The sequence below is a fragment of the Petaurus breviceps genome, unplaced genomic scaffold, assembly GCF_028583685.1.
Source record: "Petaurus breviceps papuanus isolate PSGF00001 unplaced genomic scaffold, PetGlider_PUasm1.0 98, whole genome shotgun sequence".
NCBI lineage: Eukaryota > Metazoa > Chordata > Mammalia > Diprotodontia > Petauridae > Petaurus > Petaurus breviceps.
The window spans coordinates 22,684,830-22,702,208 of NW_027187460.1; the positions used below are offsets into that span (position 1 = coordinate 22,684,830).

The 17,379-nt window shown below is 38.5% G+C and overlaps 1 long non-coding RNA gene across 1 annotated transcript; it reads right to left on the reverse strand.

Annotated features, from left to right (window-relative positions):
• Positions 1–325: 325 nt before the first annotated feature.
• Positions 326–8,339, reverse strand: LOC138156108 (uncharacterized). Its single transcript, XR_011167069.1, has 3 exons — positions 8,261–8,339; positions 7,751–7,848; positions 326–627 (listed from the first exon to the last, which is right to left on the reverse strand). It is a non-coding gene; the product is annotated as an uncharacterized lncRNA (long non-coding RNA).
• Positions 8,340–17,379: the final 9,040 nt, after the last annotated feature.

The following is a 17,379-nucleotide window of genomic DNA, read 5'->3' on the forward strand; positions in this document are numbered from 1 at the left end:
AAGTCACCATGACTATGTTGATACATATTGAGTCCTTGTTTCTCTCTTTGGTCTTCTTGGAGTATATTTGTAGTAGTATAACCATGTAGTGTAGTAGATAGAGCTCTTGGCTTGGAGTGTAGAAAAGCTGAGTTCAAATCTTACCTCAGCCACTAGCTCTGTGATGCTAGGAAGCCACTGAAACTCTCTGTGTCCTATTTTCCTTACCTATAAAATGTGTATAATAGTAGCACCTGTTTCATGATGATCAAAAGGTCAAAGGTAAAGTACTTTGAAATCCTTAGAACATGGCATAAATTCTAGTTATTATTATTATTAATTATTATTATCATTGTCCTCTAGTTGAGGCAACTCCTGAATTTTGCAGACATGAAATTGGAGTCTGAAAGGCAAAGAAAGAAAGTTATGGAAGATAATAGATCTGGGAAATGTTTAATCCTGAGTATGCTGATTTTTCATCCAGTGCTTTGTCCACCATTGCAAACAGTTTCCCATCCTGAGAGCTTGGGCTTGCAATTGCCAAACAATCAGAGCCAGACAAGAATATCCAAGATTGTGATCGAGACAGCTGGATATCACTCACTGCACGTCAGGAATTGATTTGTCTTAGGAACCAGACTTCTTGACCTGTAGAAAAGAGATCACCCTCTTTAAGAATTTAAAGGCTGACTATGTGGACAAATAATTAAATTTGTTCTACTTGACTCCAGAGGGTTGAGCCCTACAGGATGAATTATGAGAAAAAATTGCAGTTGGGCAAATTTATGCTTTTTGTAAAGAGATGTGCCTTTACAATCCCAAAGTGGAGAAAGAGGGCTTAGGAGGAAGTGGGTTTCCCATTTCCTGTGACTTTCAGGCATAGGTTAGGTAGTGTAGTGCATGTGTAGTGCTAGAATTGAGTTCGAGTAGTTGAGTATAGAGTTTCTCCATCAGGCACTTACTAGTTGCATGATACTGCTTATGTGACTTCACCTGTTTTGCTCTGAGGACTTGAGGATTTCAGCCACAGTTTCCTAAACAGTAAAATGGGACAATAATAGCATGTCTCACGGAGTTGTTGTAAGGATCCAATGAAATAAATAGGACATATAAATTGCCACATAAGTGTTATTATTATTTTCTCATGGATGTTGATGGCCCTAGGATTTCTGGTTAGGTACTTCCTTCTAAGTCTGAGATTCTGTGTCTTCAGGTGTGGAATTCAGGAAGTCTGTGAAGAAAACCTTCCTCCAGAGAGAGAGTAGGTATCTATTTAAATCAGACCACCTGCAAATGCACTTGGATGATAAAACTGAGGAGAGCGAGAATGCTGACTTTCCTTATAGAGGAACCAAAGGCTTAAAATACACTCATACACACAAACACATGCACAGTGGGTGTATACTCTGGCTTTGTTGTCTTCATCTTGCAAAGCTTCTCAGAGGAGAAGTGGCAGTCGGTTTCTGGTCATTAACTGAAAAGACATGGGAAACCTAAGATAACTTCTGATGTTGCTTAGGGTGGTGTAAGGGACGGGGTATACGCACCTGTCGAGTGAAGGTGCCATCCACCCACAGGCCAGCTGGGATGCTGTTGTCAACAGCAGCCTCTCAAACCACAGAGATGGAGCCAAAGGAGGTGGGATTGAGGATTCACAGAAGGAAGTAGCAGGTGTCTCCCTTTACCCTCCCTTCACCAGCTCGGCTTTCCCTGGTCCTGAGCAATTTGTAAAGATTAGGTTATCTTGGGCCTTGAGTACACCTGCCACTATTGTGAAATTCAGCAGGTGTGAGGCCCTTTTCTTTTCTTTTTTTTAATGGAAGACAGACCTAAAAGGGGATCTGATCTTGTAGACTAGAGAGAGCTAAAGGTGCAGCTTTGGTCTTTGAGTCCCAGTGTGTAGTGAAATACAAAATACACTTGAAATGGACAATGGGCATAATGATGATGATAATGATATAATAAAAATAAATCATAGTAGAGCAGTATAATTAACCAATAATAAGTGTGGCTATCCACATTTCTCTTCATTTTTTTTGTCTTCTTGTCTCTTGGATTACTGGTAATTGTTGATAGTTTGTTATGGCAATGCTTGCCAGTGTATAGCATCCAACCATTAACTCTAACTGAAAAAAGTAAGTTTCCCTTTGTAAACTATGTCAGGCAGAGATCCTTTGTTTACATGGAAGGAGCCATAAAATCAGAGAATCTTGAAGTTGAAAGGAAACTCAGTGATATAGTCCAACTATTTCACAACAAATGGATCCCCTCTACCACATTCCTGATGGATGTGTGTGTGTGTGATCTAAGCTGTACATGAATAACTTCAGTGACAGGGTGTTCATTCATTGCCCACTACAGAAACCAATTCCATTTCTGGACAACTCACATTATTAAGAAACTCATCATATCAACACCACCTTTATGGAGAACTTTAAAGTTTGCAAAGCACTTGCATTGTCTACCTCATTTAATTTGTACAACAGCCCTAGAGAGTAAGTGTTATTATTATCACCATTTTCAGATAAGGAAACTGAGAACCAAAGAGGTTAGGTGACTTGCCCAGGGTCACACAGCTAGTAAATTTCTGAGGCAGGAGTGCAACTCAGGTCTTCTTGATTCTAAGTCTCACACACTAACACTAAACCATGTAGGTACCTTTCCATATGTGTTTGTGTGAATGTACATATATATGCATATGTATGTACACACAACTACATACATACATACATTTACATGTGCACATTTCCACATATAGTATATCAAAGAAGGAAACAGGCATTTATTAAACACTTACTATGTGTCAGCCATGGTGCTGAGCTATTTGCAATTATCTTTTTTGATCCTTGCAACCATTTGGGGAGGGAGGTGCTATTATTATCTTAATTTTATAGTATATTTATAATATTGAGCTGAGATCTGCCCCCTGTAATTTATATTAATGGGTCCTGGTTCTGCCCTCTGGGACTTAGTAGAATAAATTCAGTACTCCTTTTATGAGACAATCCTTTCCACATTTAAAGTCAATCTTCATAGACCCCTTAAGTTCTTCAGAATTTCTCAGTTCCTACAACTGATCGGTGGATGGCATGATTTTAATTTCTGGCAGTACTCCCTTCACCTTTCTACAGATCTATTCCACTTTTTAAGTCAGTCCTTAAATATAGCTTCTGTGGTTCCAATTACCAGTGATCCAAGAGACAAGAAGACAAAAAACATCTTTTTTTTTTAAAAGGAGAAATGTGGGCAGCCACACTTGTTGGTTAATTTTACTGCTATCTTCCAACTTACTTATTTATTTATTAATTTATTTCAGTTTCTACAACCAAAAACAATACTGCCCATGTGATCTGGACAACACAGAGTACAGTGGAGCCATTTTCTTCCTTCCTCACCTGTTTTGCACATTATTGCTCTAATAATGTAGGCTAAGACATTAGCTTATCCGCATTACCTATCCCTCTACCTCCATTTTTGGGCTATGTTTTATCAATCCTTATTGACACCCTATTATTGCTGATAGTTTATAGTGAATAAAAGATTTGAAAAAGAAAGTAAAAGAACATTAAAAAATTACAATAGAAATGACCTTAAGAAATCTTCTATTATTTTATGGATAAGGAAGCTGATGGCCAGAGAATTTAGGTGAATTACTGAAGGTTATGTATCAAATGTTACTTAGTCATGACTATAACACACATTTCCTAACTCCTACTTAAAAAAAAGTTTTTCCCTTTATTAAACCACATTATTTGTTCCATCCCATTATTTCACCTAGTATTCATTCCATACAATTCAATGAACCTTTATTGAACTAGAATTTCCCTTGTTCAAAACTTTGGTGTTATTATTAACTCTTCACCCTCACATATATAAAATTAGTTAGGTATACTGGACTATCTTTCTCAGAAACATCTCTCTCATTCATCCCCTTCTCTCAATTTCTAATGTACTATTGTATAAGGCCCTCAGGAGCTGTCCTCACTCTAGACTGTCAAGGTAGTTTCTAATTACCACATGTACTTCCTCTCCTATCCAAACCCATCTCACACATACACACACACACACACACACACACACACGAGTCATAATGATGCTTCCTATGCATAGACCTTTTCATGATAATATTCTGCTTAAAGAACCTTCAATGGCTCCCTATTAGTCTACTGAATAAAGTTCAAGCTAATTTACCCAGGACTGGGGCCCTCTGCAATCTGGCACCACTTTACCTTTTTAGCTTACTATTCAGTGCACTATTGCCCTCCACATATTCTGTACCCCAGCCAAACTACTTGCTGTATATCACACATGCCTTGTTCTTTCATCCCTTTAAATCCCTTTCTTCACCCTCATGCTTGACCCTCCTCTTCTCCTTCAATTCCTACCTATCTTTTAAAGACTGGTTATAATGGAATATAATAATAACAATTATGATAATAACTAGCATTTATAGTTTTGCAAAGAACTTTACATATATTATTTCATTTGATCTTCACTGCAACAACATGAAGTAGGTATTATTATCCTCATTTTGCAGATGAAGGAACTGAGACTAATAGTGGTTTAAGTGATTTGCCTGAACTCACATACGTGGTAAGTGTCTAAGGCTTTGACCTCAGTACTTGTTTAGCCAAATCACATTACAGAGAGACACACAAAGCTGGAATAGGAAAAGTAAAAAATAAATCTTAATTTGTTCTCTCTCTCTCTCTCTCTCTCTCTTTCTCTCTCTCTCTCTCTTTTTCTCTCTCTATGTCTCTCCCTCTCTGTCCCTCTCTTCCTCTGTTTCTCTGTCTCTTTCTCTCTCTTTATGTATATATCTATCTCTCTCCTATCCTCTCCTCTTCTCTCTTTCTGTCTCTCTGTCTCTGTCTGTCTCTCTCCCTATCTTGTTGAACCCTAGTCATTCTGTCTTTCCATCTTAAGATAGGAGACAATCGTGTTCTCCCTTCTCTATTTACAGAGTTATTCATTATAAACTTTTAAATTCATCATAATAGGAGATACTCCTGTGAGTTAGTAGCAGCACTGAGACCAGAATTTGGTACCCTAATTCCTAGCCCAAGGCTTTTCGCACTTCTCTTCTGTGACCTCTCTAGACAGCACTACTTCTGAGCATAATCACAGCACCTTATGGAATAACTGAAGGCCGAGAGAAACAGTAAAATGACATGACATTCATGAAGCCAAAAGCATTTTTAACATAAATGTTTCCATATTTCCTAGTTGGCTTTGAAGAGAGCCCCAGGCCAGCCTGGAACTGATGCCTAAGGCTAATTGGCAGGAGAAGATGAAGGCTGGGAATGAAATTTTAATGCATAGAAGTCCCTCTTACCTAAATCCCCACAAGAGGCTCACAAGAAATACCATGCATATGTTAAAGGTGACCTTGCCAACAGAGTGTGAATAATACAGAAAAGATGACTGGTGATGTTTGCAACACTTACTTTCACAGAGAAGACATATCATTTAGCAACTGGTCATAAATGAAGTTGCTGCCCCTGAAACTCACTGAAGTCTGGGCCTTCTGACTTCTAGCAGTAATCAGATATGTAACTGTGCACAAGTCACCTCACCTTTGCCCCCCTGATTTTTCTGACATATAAAATGGACCAAATGACTTAGAACCAGAAGAGGCCTTAGAGATCAACAAATCAATTCCCTCCATCTTGCTGATGAGAATTAAGAATCAGAGAAGAGATCTAAAGTGACTTGATGAGGAAGAAATGTGGTAAAGTAGAAATTGTGATTTACTTGGAATCAGGAGTGAAATGAATTCAAATCCCAGTTATGATCATTACTACTTTTACATCTGACATAAGTTAGCTAAGTTCTCTGTGTCTAATTTCCTTTTCCTTAAAGTAGAAATAATACTTTGTAGTTTGATAGGACCTGGCTATTCATATCCTATCCAAAAAATCCATACAAAACAATATGTAATACAGAGAAAGGTATAACTGAGGAACAATTGGGGAAATGTCATGGAAAACTAGAAAAATTGGGGTAAATTCACTATAATAACAGTAACTAGGTGCCATAATGGAAATTCTGAGGTCAAAGTTTTGTTGTATGTGTACCTTAGGAGTTATCTTCAATGGAAGGGACAATTGAAAAAAAGAATAGAAAGTTTGAGACCAAGTCCACACTAGAGGGATATATAAGAAAACCTTAAGGATCAGGTATTTAATACTTTCTTGAAACTTCCTACTAAAGAAAGGACTATATTTCCTAAGATGTCTAGAATCAGAGAACATGTGCTTTCTGAGGAGAACAAAGTCTCCATTTCCCATGAGGTGGTGTACCCATGATGTGAGAGATTGGTGGAGGTCATCCATGAGATAATAGAGTAATAGAAATCTCTGATGGTCGACTGATTAGGACATTATGGTGATGACCTTGACTAAGACTGACAAGTATTGTTTCAGGTAAATCACCTTGATAGCTAAGTAGAAGCTAGGAGCAGACAGGGGTGATGAGTCGTGCCTGAAGCAAACAGAGGGTGGAAACTGTACAAACATTGGATGCACTGTGCAAATGATGAAGAGGAGAATGTACATATGAGCAACCAGTAATTTCAAGAAGCAAACAAAACTGTCCAAACAGATCATCTTCAACCCCCATATTCTAATTGCTGAAAGAGATCTGGCATTATTAGGACATGAGTCTTTTTTCAAAGGACTTATTTACCTGGCTATTCTGGGGGTAAAGAGAATCAGACTAGAAACATTTGGGAATTGATTTCTGTTACTTTACTCTTAATAGCAATCGTGATTAAATGTGTGGCTGCTTCAGCGTTGTTTCTTTCCTGGGTCTGTTAGCATGGTTAATCATTAAATATCTACAGCCAAATTAATGTAAGGTATTTCCATTTTTTTTTTAGCTGGGAGAGGTCAAGTGAGTCACAGAGATGGGATACCAATAAAAAATCCCCAGAATTTGAACCAGAGTCTATTAAGGTTGAGAGTGGATAGAACCCAATAGGCCATGAGCCCTTCAAAAGGTTCATCCCCTATTAGTGGAAATTTATGGAGTCAATCCTTCCCTCATCCTGCTTCCCACTGGCCTTGAAACTATGGAGTTAGTAGGAGGCTGGTTCGGATGGTCTTTGCTATTGTGAAGGTAAGAGCTGGCTTTGTTCACAGCTCCTCCCCACCCTCACAGCTTCAGACATGGGGTCACTGGCTCCCATTTGCTTTCTTCATTGTTAGGAACTGCAAAGCATTGAAAATTTTTCAAGACTTTGAACTTGGAAGAGGGAGTTCAGAGACAGGATTTCATGCTGGCTTTAGCTTAATTCTGATCTTTGTGCAGAATTTGATGTAAGACCTATCTGTGTTTATTAGGGAGGGAAGGATATATGTATTGATATGCACTCAGCATTACAATACCTCATATATACAAAATAGATGCTTTTATATAATTCATGGTATTTACTAGAGAGATCTTACGAGCCCTTTGAACACCATTATACTCTTCTGTATAAATATGCATTTAGACCCTTTTCAAACCAAGAGTCATTTACCCAGCAGACCATAAAAGCAGTGTATCACGTAACCATGTATTAAGATGAAATTTCAAAAGCCTACCACTTAGGCAGTGGGCTTTGGAAGGGTTGGGGAGCTGTAACATTATCCATTTAATTATACATTTGGACACATTTTAAAAACCTGTATTATTTACACAATTGACTGTACTATTATCTCCAAGCTGTTAGGGACCAAGTCAGAAGCTATTATAATGCTAATAGAGACAAATGTAAGAACTATATTACCTGTTGCAACTGCGGCAAGTTGTCCTCATAGTTCCATTTCAACCTTCTTCTTTTATGTTGGTAGAATCAATGTTTGGTTTGGTTTTCTTGTTCTGGACCTGTGATTTAATTGATTCCTAGTGAGGAAACATTCTCCTCCAAAGGATACAGGATGCTATTTCAAAATGTAAAATCTTAGAGTTCCCTGGGATACCGTGGTGACTTGCCCAGGGTCTCATAGGTTACATGGGACAAGAGGTAGAATTTAAACTGGGGTCTACCAAATTCACAAGACAGATCTCAATATAAACTGTCGTTCTGGAAATCACCACTTCCAGTGGAAAACAAACAAAGAAACAAACAAAAACAAAACAAGGTTCTGTTTCAGAGCAAGGGGACAGACCTCTGGTATATGTCCAAGGCTTTCTTCTCTCTATCCCTTTGTTCTTAGTGGACCACCCCTTTCCCCATATCTGGTTTTTGAAATCTAAGTCAGTTTTCAAGATCCACGCAAAATGCATAAAATCTTACCTCATTCCTCTCATCTCAACACACACACAGATGTGTACATGCTCAGACATCATCTCTCTTCCACTGACCTTGTATGCCAGCATGGTTGTATCTCTCTTATGCTTTTACTATGATCTCTTCGTGCCACAGTTATTTATGTGTGGGATTTATCTCTCTTTCTAGCCTGCAAGTTCTATGGTGGCAGGAAACGTGTCTTATTCAGCTCTGTATTTCTCTCAGTGGCCAGTTCTTTGGCACACAGTGGGTACTTGATAAATGATTGTTGTGTTTCACTGTGTATTTAGTTGTGGACATGCAATTCAAGCTTGCATCCAGCAATTAGATGACCATGATTGTTTTATGCCAGGGTTGACTTAGGTAAAAATAAATCAAGGGAATCCCCCTTGATGTTTGATGGTGTTTGAAATATTGCAGAAAGTTTTTGTTTGTTTGTTTTGGTTAAGATTATAGAAGAACACAAAGCAATCAGAAACACCCATTGTTTTGTCATTTCAGGATTAAACCCTTGAAGACATCTAGAGTCATTTCATTTTTAAATAGTTTTAATAAAATTTTCTTAAATAGCTTCCACCTCCATCTGTTAAAGTCCCTCCCTTCAAAGTTCAACTTAGGATTCACCTCCTTCTTGAAGCCTTCCCTGAGATCCTCTGGGAAAACCAATCTTCTGACTCATGCATTTCAAAGGAATTAGCAGGGCCCCCTTCTTTGCAGACATCTCACTCTCTCTATATTAAAGTTATTTATCTTCATCAGTATTTCAAGGATTATTATTTTATCAATCTGTCAATAAGTGCCAACTATTAATCAGCACTGTGATAAATTTTTAAAGATACAAAAAATATAATCCCTGCACTCAAGGAGTTCATTACTATGAGAGCTGTCTCTACTCACCCAGACTGCAACCTTGAGAAATTGGTAGAAGGTCTTCAAGAGTTGCAATAGCTAGAAAATGCATCACCTTGCAAGAAAATCTGATACTGCGTCCCTCTGAACTGAACTAGGCCTTTCTTCAGACATTATTCAGTCAGTCAACAAAAATTTATTAACCACCCATTTTATGTCAGATAGTGTGCTAAGTGCTAGGAATACAGTGAAAAGCAAAAATATCAAAAGAAAACAAACAAAAAAATCCCTATTTTCAAGGATATCAATGTCTAATGAAGGGGACAACATACAAACTACTATCTCTGGGTCTGCATTCAAAGCCTTTCTGCTGTGTTAGGACCTGCCACCTCTTTTGATCTTTAGCAATTTAATTCTTTTCAACAAACATTCATCTATCACTTGCTTTGTCTAAGGTACTGGTGACACAAAGTCAAATGCAGAAGGGACATTGACCTTAAGAAGCTTATATTCTATTGGCGGTAGGGGGAGATGCAACTTAGATACATATATGTCTTAAATGGTATACTGCAGAGGGAAATAGTACTAACAATTAGCAGGGCAGAGGGGAATCAGAAGAAACTTTTCAGAGTCAGTGGCACCTAAGCAAAGCCTTAAAGGAAAGCAAGGAATCTGAGAAACCAAGGTAAGAAGGGAATGAAATCTAGGCATGGCAGATGACCTATGCAAATGCACAGGCAAATATTTTTTTTTTCTTTTGCTTTTTGGAGTGCAATTGGGATTAAGTGACCTGCCCAAGGTCACACAGCTAGTTTTTGTGATGTGTCTGAGGCCAGATTTGAACTCAGGTCCTTCTGACTCCAGGGCCAGTGCTCTATTCACTGTGCCACCTAGTCACCCCAACAGGCAAATATTTAAGTGGGGAGACAGTTAGTGGTCCACTTTGGCTGTAATGTAGAGTTGATGAGGGGAAATGCTGTGAAACAAAACTGGAAATCGATGTAGTAACCAGCAACTTGAAGCTACAGGAGCATATTTGGCTATTGAAGCTGAAACAGGATGGAATCAGGCCCGAGAATGAGAGTGGGGGCATCCAAGCTAAGGGAACAGGAGTGACCCAAGTAATTGGTCCCACAGGGTAGAACTAGTCCCAATACATTTAAACTATAGGGAGGCATGTTTCAGCATAATATCTTTTTTATTTTTAATTTATGGGATAAAACAAGTATTTCTATAACATAGTATAATAGAATAGATGATTGTACATTAAACTAAAAATCTATTATGCACAACTTCCCATTCTATTCAAATATACAATAAAATCATGACATCATCACATGCATTTCTTTTTTCTTATTTCCTCCCTTTTCAAATAATATTTTATTTTCCCCCACTTACATATAAAGACAATTTTTAACATTCATTTAAAAAATTGAGCTCTGAATTTTCTCTCTCCCTTCCTCACACTCCCCCCCCGCCCCAAGACTGTAAGCAATTTGATATAGGTTTTACATGCTCATTCATGCAACACATATTACTATACTAGTCATCAACACAGTATCTTGAAAACCTTTCTAAAAATTATGATTATCCAACAACGGAAATGGTCTTGTCACTAGAAATGTCTTGTTGAATCAGGAATGAACTGGGATAGAATTTGAATTTATTACTTGCTTACTATATGCCAGGTGCTATGCTAAACACTTTATAAATATTATATCTTTTGATCTTTACAACAACCATGAGAGGTAAACGTTCTTATTATCCCCATTTTACAGCTGAGGAAACTAAGGTAGATAGCAGTTAGAGAGAGATTAAGTTACCTACCCAGGGTCACATAGCTAATAAATCCCTGAGACTGAATTTGAACTCTGGACTTTATGATCCCACATAAAGAATTCAATGTGCTGCACCACCTCCTTGCATCTACAACCTTCCTCCCTTCATCTCTTCTCTTATATCTACCCTTACAGCCACCACCCTATTTTATGTCCTTATTACCTCTCTATTCCTAAAAAAGGCTCCTAATCTACTCTTATATGTTTGCCAGATTCAAGCTAAGGAGCAACCTGACCCCAAAGAGAGTTTATTAGGTCTTTCCTCATTGCTTTGACTTGCCATGTTGCCAACTGGGAATTCTGGGGGAAATCTGTACCACAGATTTGTGTTGGACACTCCATGACCCTATTTGAGGTTTTCTTGGTTGAGATATTGGAATTACTTGCCATTTACTTCTCTAGCTCATTTTATAGATGAGGAAATCAAGGCAAATAAGGTTAAGTGACTTGCCCAGGGTCACAAGTAAGTATCTGAGGCCAAATTTGAACTCAGATGTCTTCCTTTTTCCAGACCCTGCACTCTATCCACTGCTCCACTTAACGTCCCCCAACAGTTTAGATATCTATTATCTGTCATTCCTTGCCCCTGCCAAAGACATGCAAAAAGTTCCTTCTAGGAAAGATTTTCACTGTACAAAGTAGATATCAGGTATAGAACAGTTATTTATTTTCTCCACTGCAAAAAAATTGCTTAAAACAAGTGTGCAAAAAACTTGTAAATGCTTGACAACAAACCCTTACATTTAACAACAGCTCAGCACAACTGAGTACTTCCAGTCAGTGAAGATACTTTGAAGGACTGCTCATTAGAGAGCTCACATTTGCCTTACATCTTTATTATATAAGCAACACAAAATCCAAACCTTCTGTCCAACCAGGAATGACTCCCTTTAGAATTAGAATGATTCTGTTGAGAGTCATTTTATTTTGTTTTTGTTCTTTATTAATTTGCTTACTTTTAGTTTGCAAGATTCATTACCACAATTCCTTAAGTTTCAAATTTTCTCTCCCTCCCCCCCCCCCCCATGGCGGTATATAATCAAGTATAGTATCTGCAAATACTTTCACATTAGGCATTAGTCAAGTTATAAAGAAGGATTATAAAAGATGGAATGAAGAATGGGAAAGAGGAAACAAAACCAAACAAGTAAACGAAAAAGGGCAGGTAGTTTGTTTCAATCTGGGTTCAATTGCAGTTCTTTCTCTGGATGTAAATATCTCTCTCCATCATGAGTCTTTTGGGGTTGACTTATGACTCTGGATTGCTGAGAAGAGTCCTGTTTATCAAAATTGGTCATCACACATATGTTGTGTCTGTGATTGGGTACAAATTCCTCCTGGCTCTACTCTTCTGTTGAGAGTCATTTTATCCTCTGAGAAGCAAAATAGCTTTAGACAGTAAATTCTTCTGGGGAGAGAGCATCTATCTACACTGGAACCCAGGAACCTCCCAAATTACAAGGTCATTATCAAAACTGAAAAGGTCCATTTTTCAGGATCACTGTTAAATTAACTGTGTTCTTGGAAGGGAACACAAAATAGAAGAAGAAGCTGTCTCTGACTTGAGGCTTGTTCCAGCATGAAACAAGCACTCAACCTGTGTAGCTTGTAATAGGGATTACAGTCTTTTATTGAAGATGCTCAGTGGGGAAGTTGAAGGAGCAGATGTGATGAGCAGGTGAGTTTACATGTCTGAGGATAGAGAAGGTGGAGGAGAGATTAGGATTTTCTGGAGAACTTGGACAGTCCCTTTTTAGGGAGCCAATTTTACTGCAATGGGAGACCACACTACTCTTTCTAGGAGGTTTCTTCTTATACTAGGCAGGTAGATGGGGTTAGGGAACCTGATGACAGTTGGTAGGAACTAAGGAAAACCCCCAGATTCTTTCAGTGCATGTATGTATGCATGTATGCATGCATGTATGTATGTATGTATGTATGTATGTGTATGTATTTACACACATACTTCATATATATATGTATATAATCTCAATAAAGTCCAAATGACCCAGTTCTTCATGACTTTCTGAATGGCATGAAAAAGTTCCCACTACTTCATTCAGTATAGTTCTTAGACAATAGCAATATTAGTATCCTTTAGGAATAGCCCAGATCTACTATAGATTATGGGCCTGGAGATTATACTTTCTCCTAAATACAAAGTTTTATTTAATTAGTTTGCCACTTGCCTACAGTTTATAGGGGGTGTCAATCCAAAATATTAAGAAAATTATAAATATAACATATATATGTATATATATAATGTATGGCTGGGGTAATGTTTTTTGTTCATCTGCTTCTAAGTGAGAAGAGGGTGGGAGCAGAGTGGATTTAGGGGATGACTGGGACCATACTCTAAGGGTTTCTTCTATCTTTGTCTTTAGGGAGCAGACAGGGGCTTAAGGTCCAGTCTCAGGATCTCCCAGACAAATACATATTGTCAGTGGTGTGTTCTTATAGGCACCATTGCTACTGAAGGTAGAGGAGAGAAAAATTCTTTCCTTCTTAGATGGAAATTCAAAGGAAACTGGTGATGGATCCAAAATCAGGGCATTTTGTAAATGAAAAAGGGTGGAGTCCTTTCTACAGCTCTTATAATGTATTGTGGGGTGAGGTGGGACAGGATTTTACCTGGTTCAGTCACCAGTCATTTTTCAATCTGGTCGTGGGCACCAAAAGACCAACCTGGAACTACTGGGTTACATATGTCCTTTAGCAAGGTGTCAAAATTCATGTCCAGCTCTATGGAAAGTACTCTAGTTTAATGCTCACTGTACATCCCCCTCAGGTAAATGTGTTCTGTCCTCTGCAAATATACTGGGTTGCATGGAAACTTTGTTGATATTCTTATTTCTGGGTAGCTCTTTGGTGACCTGAGTATGTTCAAACCTTTTTCATTTAAGTACACTGCCTTCCCCTCCGTCCCCTCCACCCCCCACTCTCAATGCCTGGCACTAGACAATCTCTATAAAGTCCAAGTGTCACAGTTCTTGACTTTTTGAAAGATATGAAAAAGTTCCCACACTTCATTCAGTATAGTTCTTAGACAATAGCAACATCAGTATCCTTTGGGGATGTCCCAGAACTACCATACATTATGGGCCTGGAGATTATACTTTCCCCAAATACAAAGTTTAATTTAATTTTTTTTTACAAGTTCTCATAGTTTACCACCTGCCTAGAAGTGGTATAGTTACAGGGGGCCTCAATCCAAAATATTGAGAAAGAAAATAAAATTTAAAAATGTAGCCAACAATAAATAAAAATGAAAATAAAAAAAATTAGCTTTTAATGTCAAAGGGAAAAATCCTTTCCCCAAATGAACCCTGAAAGCATGTAGGGATCTCACAATAGAATTTGGGGATTTGGGGGTGACTATGAGTAAGCCCTTACCTTCTGATAGGTTCTTTTTTAGCACATGTCAACCCATAGATTTTTCCAATGGCTTCTATGTCAGGACTTAGGAAAAAACCAGATGGTAGTTGATATAAAAACCCTTTAATGGATCCCTGAAAAACCAAAGGAGATCCCCAAAAGAGACTTTAATTCACTATAGTAAAAATCAGGCTAGCTCAAAAATAAATAGAACAAATTTGTATTAGCATTAAAGATGTGTTAAGGTCACAAAAAAGAAATTAAGTCCTTTGAGTTTATTAGCATCAACCCTTCTCATCCCATGTTATCCTCAAGATGTCAATCAGAACTAGTCCCAAAAGAGCCTCCTAATCTGCTGGCCTGACCATATACTTGCCTTGGTGGAACACTCATGGCTAACAATTCAGTGAAGGCTTTTGTGGGTGTGGACAAGGAGAAAGAGCCTAGAAAAGATGGAGAACAGATGAGTGACTGAACAGGCTGTTCACCTCAGTTCTCATATTTTCTTCACCCAATCAAATGTATGATTTCATGTACCTTCTAAGTGACACGTTCAACACATTTTGGAAACTGTTGTTCTGAGAATGATTGTAGGTTTGTAAGTTCTATGAACAGTAGAATGGGAGCTTTATTCAATTAGGGATTATTTTAGACTTATCACAATGATTTTCATGTGGTAGGTGCTTAAGGTTTTTTTTTAAATCATCTTTTCATTTATTTAGCTATCTAATCTAAGTGTTTTTCATTTAAAATAATTGTGAATGCCTTTTGTTCTTATACTACCATCTTTCCTAGATATAATGTCATCCATCCCCATCCACAAGTTGATTGGTTGTTGTCCTTTATTCTTGAAAAGGACCAAAATGGCATCACTATGTTGCAGTCAAGATACAGAGTGTCTGATTATGGCTGATCGGACCAATATGAATTCAGAATTCTCTATTACAGGTTGAGCACATAAATAGTCCACATGAACATCGGGAGTAGAGATGACTCTAATGTACATAATATCATGTCTTTTTTGAGCTACTGCAATTCTGCTTCACTCATTGAGCAGAGCACGCCATGCTGGGCAGTCCTTTGCCAGTCTCCAGTGACATGAACTGGATATTATGTTGTCCTTAAGCATGCACACATTTCATGTACTGATAGTGAGTGAATTCATTTTTCCAAAAGTTTTTGCATTTTTGAAAAAAAAAAGAGTACAAAGCAAGCCAGGATGGGATTCCCTACCTGCTGAAGTAAGCAGGACAGGGTTGGGTGAAGCAGATGATTTTTAAGGCACCTTTTCTAGCCCCTTCCTCACACCAGGTGGTGAGCAGTCCAGTCTCAAAAAATGGCCGTTCTTCAAGATGGTGGAGTAGAAACACGACTTCTGTGGGGCTCCAGCTTCCACCTCTTCCAATTCATGTAAAAGATGACTCTTAACAAACTTTGGAGCTACAGAACCCACAGAATGACACAGAGAAGGTAATCTCGACTGAGGACAGCCCAGCAAGCTCGCAGAAAGTGGCCAGTGCAGCACTCTGGGAGCCAACACCAGCACTGCTCTAGCCAGAGGTCTTAGCCCCAGGGCAGCCACAGCCAGCTGCCAGCTGGAGGGACTTCAGATAACCAGCAGCTTGACAGTTTCCAGAATTATCAACCCATAGATGCTAAGGATAAAGTGAGAGGTCAGTGCAGTGTGGACTTTGGGATCTGGAAGTTTAGGAGTACAGTCAGCCTTTACCCCCTGGAGGGAGAAGCCTCAGAGGCACCAAGGCCATGCAGCCACCGCCATGTGGCACCTTCAGCTCCTGGCCTGCAGATTTTAAGGGGACCAAGCAACTGGTCTGAGGGGTAATTGCTCTTGCTTTAACCTGCTTGGATCTGGATTCCTGTCTAGGGTGGAGGTCCTGGGGTATGCAATCAGCTTGCCAGAGCATGTGGAGGCTTCAGAGAGGACATCCAACTAATACTTTCGGAAGCTGAGAAAACTCCATCGATTGGGACAAAGCTCCCTTGTGAGTTGGCAGAGTCCTACTGTGGCATAAAAAACCCCAAAGTCAAGTAATTGAGTGGCAACATGAACAAAAGAAGGAAGCAAAGCAAGAAGAGAAAACCAAATTTACACTACTATTTTGGGGACAAAAAGGATCAAAGCATGGAGCAGGAGGAAGACAGTGAAGTCATAACTCCTGCACCAAAAGCTTCCAAGAAAAATATAAGCTGGTTACAGACAATAGAGGACCTTAAGAGGAATTTTGAAATGCAAATAAGAGAAGTGGAGGAAAAATTGGGAAGAGAAATAAGAATGATGCAAGAAAGTTATGAAATGAGAGTCAACAACCTGACTGAATAAAATAACACCTTAAAAAATAGACTAACTCAGATAGCAAAAGAGGCTCAAAAAGCCAACAAGGAGAAGTATGCCTCAAAAAGCTGAATTTGCCAAATGGAAAAAAATCTCAAAAGATGACTGAAGAGAATCATTCCTTCAGAATTAGATTGGACCAAATGGAAGCTAATAACTTTATGAGAAACCAAGATACTATTAAACAGATCCAAACAAATGAAAAAAATGGAAGGCAATGTTAAATATGTCATTGGAAAAACAACTGACCTGGAAAATACAACCAGGAGAGGTAATTTAAAAATTATTGGACTACCTGAAAGCCATGATCAAAAAAGAACCTAGAAATCATCCTTCAAGAAATTTTCAAGGAAAATTGCCCTGATAGTTTAGAACCAGAGGACAAAATAAAGGTTGAAAGAATCTACCAATCACCTCCTGGAAAAGATCCCAAAAAGAAAACTGATAGGAATATTATAGCCAGGTTCTGGAATTCCTAGATCATGGAGAAAATATTACAAGCAGCCAGGAAGAAACAATTTGAATATTGTGGAAACACAATCAGGACAACACAGGATCTGGCAGCTGCTACACTGAGGGATCGAAGGGCATTGAATATGACATTGTGGAGGTCAAAGAAGCTAGGTTTAAAACCAAGAATCACTTACCCAGCAAAATTGAATATCATTTTTTAGGTGAAAATATGGTCATTCAGTGGAATATAGGTTTTT